General features: G+C 37.4%; 1 long non-coding RNA gene across 1 annotated transcript; it reads right to left on the minus strand.

The window, feature by feature from the left end:
* Positions 1–1,204: 1,204 nt before the first annotated feature.
* LOC135345174 (uncharacterized) lies at positions 1,205–2,648 on the minus strand. Its single transcript, XR_010397644.1, has 3 exons — positions 2,409–2,648; positions 2,205–2,309; positions 1,205–2,103 (listed from the first exon to the last, which is right to left on the minus strand). It is a non-coding gene; the product is annotated as an uncharacterized LOC135345174 (long non-coding RNA).
* Between the last annotated feature and the right edge of the window lie 1,408 nt (positions 2,649–4,056).

A 4,056-nucleotide genomic window follows, 5' to 3' on the forward strand; every position in this document is an offset into this window, starting at 1 on the left:
GTCATTATGAAATTAAGGGGGTCTTGGGCTGTGACGTTAGTATTGACCACAAGTTTAGGCATAGAACAGTGACTATTTAGATGGGTGTGGTCCGTCATCAGGCCACGTCCCTACTTGTGACATTTAGAGGGGGGAGGTTCAAAATTAAAATGCACAAGTCTAGTTTGGAAGTTCCCCTTAATCTGACATGCATTTATGATGAACTGAGTCTTAAAATGTGGTCTCAATTAAGGTTCACATGCAGCTCTATACACACTGATAGCTATAGCCTCGAGACCAGTCCGTTCGTTGTCTGAAAGAATGAACGGCCTGGTCTCGAGGTTAGACAAGCTTCCCGCGCATGAACATGATATTTTGTGACTGCCTGTGCGTATCTATATTCTATATGATGTGGAGAGGATTGAGTCAGAACCCTAGGTTGCCCTACTTAAGCTCCTGGTCCAGAGACGTCATTTTATACAGTAACTACATGTAATTGGTAGTAGTGCAACAACAAATTGTCTAGCCGGACTGACTTTTCAGGGGGGGGGACCGACATGTAAAAACCGCTGGTTAAAAATCCATTTCACTGCATTGCCTCTCGATTTACTAAACCAATCTCCCAAACCGGCCTTCCACTATATACTAAACCGGTCTCATGCTTTACTACTAAATCGTTGTCCAGATAAATATCCCAGCGCTGCATGTTACTGGATGTTACTGCAGCCTAGCTTGTATGACTTTAATTTGGGTATGCTGAATGACAGATTGCCAGTGATTGTCTCCACTCTAGTTGTTGCTGGTGCTCGACTTTAAGTCTGCAATGAACTCATAAACACCATTAATTTTCGGCTCGATATCATGTGGGTGGGGACACTAATCTGGACAACGATTACGTAACTCAACTAGGACACCGATATGTATACAGTGAAGTGGATTTTAAACATGTACACAGTTTACACAATCATGGTGTTTTGATACAAACAGCACCCCATAATAATTATTATGTATAAATCATATAGTAGTGCACAATTATAACTGCATGGGGGCCATGCATTAATAAAAAAATTATGCACAACACAATACATGCTGTGTAAAAAGTTAGAAAATGAACATAGCCTCTAAGAGAGCTTTAAGTGTAACTGCGATGCTTAAAACAGTACTTCTTCTTCTTCCAAGCACACAATACAGATTAAAATTGAAAGTACAACAACAATAGATAATGTAGCTGTTGCTATAAACACTGGAGTGTGTGAGTTATGAAATACAGTCACATCCATGTCAGTGAATTGAGGAGTGTCAACAGCTGGGGCAGCATACACAAGAAAGCAGCCTTGAGTTCCATTGGAATCCAGTGAACAGTTTTTCCAGTCTCTCTCCTCGCTGATCATACACATCTGGTCTGCTCGAGGGTGATAGTCGTTAAGATCATAGAATTGATATAAAAGCTCGTACGAGTGTTGAATCTCAACTTTTGTCGTTGAAAGAAGGATGATGAAGAAGTACTTGGATTCTTGGAAAATGTATTCTAGTGTGAAATTCGCATCACTATTCACAGGAAATGTGTACTTTTCTCTGTTCAAGCAGTCTTGGATATTACCTTGGTGATCTTTGTAATGTTGGTAGGAGTTTCTGTTATCAAGGATACAAAACGTTATTTGTTCATTGCCTTCAGGTTTTTTTCGGCTATTTGTTAAGTGCAGCGTGAAGTTCAGATTTAATTTAGCTCCTCGAGTCAGGTATTGGTCGATTATGACATTGACTGGAGCTAAGGCAGGGTCCACTAGAATGAAAGACGATTCGAAACGTTTTCGTTTTTTGTTGCTAGGCAATGGATCACATGCCTTCTCACCATCCACGTAAATAATGGTTACAGGATACGCAGGTTTTGATATTCCAATTGTAATAGCACTATACCAGTTTAGATAGTATAGGCATCAGGGAGTATACCTTTCGAATAAAGGTCAAGCACTACAGTATTATTATTCAACACGCTTTGTTGGGAAACTATTGTTGGGAAAACCAATAGATTAAAACAGCTGAGTATTATCGACATCACAACAATAAGAAAAAGGCAAGGCAAGAAGCAGCTTACTGAACGCCACATATTTGCCCAATTGCAATCTGTAGAGGTAATCATTCATGTATAATAGTGGCACTATAATTATAATTATAATTATACCATGCAGCAGCAAATCATGAATTATAAGTTATTTAACTCTTACTTGATTTACTGCTGGACATAGCTATTGCCCTCTCTTGTACTGAAGTTTGAATGTCCTCCTGACCAGTTACCATTGCAGCTTGCATTGTTCCATACAACCCATGCACTGCATGCATGTCGAATATTAATAAAATTACAAGCGCTATATATATATTAATTATATATAGCTAATAGTGCATGTATATGCCAGCTATCATTGGCTTACCAGAGTTTTCTTGTTGAGGATTTTCATACCCAGTGTCATCGTAAGAGCCTGTGAACGGTTTATAAGACATCCTCGGTCAGTCAGTTTCCCTATAATTATGTCAGCTGACATTCAATATAACGAAATAGTAGCAATGACAATTGCATAAGCAATATAACATGCATGCTTCAGAAATCGTGATTTAGACGATATTTTTACATAGAGCTACATTGCAACTTGTCATTTTCATATCAGACGGATCTTTTTCTTGCCATATTTAATCCTTAGAATGCGGTAGATCTAGTCTATATACTCAATGACATCATTTTCATGCAAGTAGAGACCTATAGACTCGACTATAATAATTATAGCAACACCTTAGGCTCAGTTGTTGCCTTAATTAATTAATTCATTATTGACTGCATCCTAGATCTAGACTAGCTATAGATTTAGCTATAGATTTAGCTAGACTCCATAGATCTAGTCTAGATCTAGATCTATGTGCTTGGGATTTCTATACTCACACTTCACTTCGTTTAGATCTAGATCTAGATCTAAATGAAAGGTAGTCTCTATATTCGTTTTACTAATCTAGATTCTAGATCAAACTAGCTATATGGAATGAGTAGATTTACTGAGTTCCTATAGATTTATACCTTAGTGGTGTTTTCTTGTTGGACTGGGATTAGGGATCGCGGGACTCAAGTCTATGCCGGAATCTATAATAATATTGTAGCAAAATGTGGATTCTATATATGGAAACACACCCACAGCTAACTTCGTTATTTTATGCCTAATTTGGCTAGATATATATCTATGGACTAGATTCGCTCTTTAGTTATGCTCAACTGGTTTGTCGATGAAGAAGTCACTGAACGAGCAGTGATATAGGTGGTGACCTTATATTGAAGAATATGAAGTGGAATGTTGCCCAGAGAAAATACTCAGAAAGTGCTTGGATGACAATGTTTGCATTGCTCAAATCAAAAAATACTTCACTTTTGACGGCTGGAGTTTACTTCAAAATAGCATAGATACTTTGCTTGTTCATGGGAATTGGACTTGCTCAATATGCTGCATTGATTTATCTACAAGTGAAAGCATTGGCTGTGATAGTTGTCTTGGATGGTTTCACTTGAAGTGTGTTGGATTAAAGAACGCTCCTAAAAGCAAGCACTGGTTTTGTAGATCCTGTCATATTTAATTTTTATGTGTATTGATTATTAACTCATCTATTATAGCGCATGCGCATAAATTATTCGCAATGGTCAGAGGTGAAAGTTCACCAAGCCGTAAGAATAGCAAGAATATATCCTATTGACTATAGAAATAATAATTTGTGAGGTGAGTTGGAGTGATACTAGAATGACAGTGCTACATATATATATATACTAGATGTATCTAGATCTATATAGGCCTACATATCTAGATTATATGTAGTCTAGCTGTACTAGATAGTTAGCTAATGATCAGTTTTAATGTTTTGTTTGTTTTGTCGACCACCAAGTTTTCTGCATGAAAGTGAAAGTATGTTTAGAGATCTATTCTACACATTGAATTAGTTTGTATATAATGTATCACGCTTCCATATTTGTGTAGATCTAGGAATACAACTGTTGCATTTGACGATGTGTGTAACATGCTATTTCATGACAGGAAGTGTCTGCCT

The sequence above is a fragment of the Halichondria panicea genome, chromosome 12 (genome assembly GCF_963675165.1).
Source record: "Halichondria panicea chromosome 12, odHalPani1.1, whole genome shotgun sequence".
Lineage (NCBI taxonomy): Eukaryota > Metazoa > Porifera > Demospongiae > Suberitida > Halichondriidae > Halichondria > Halichondria panicea.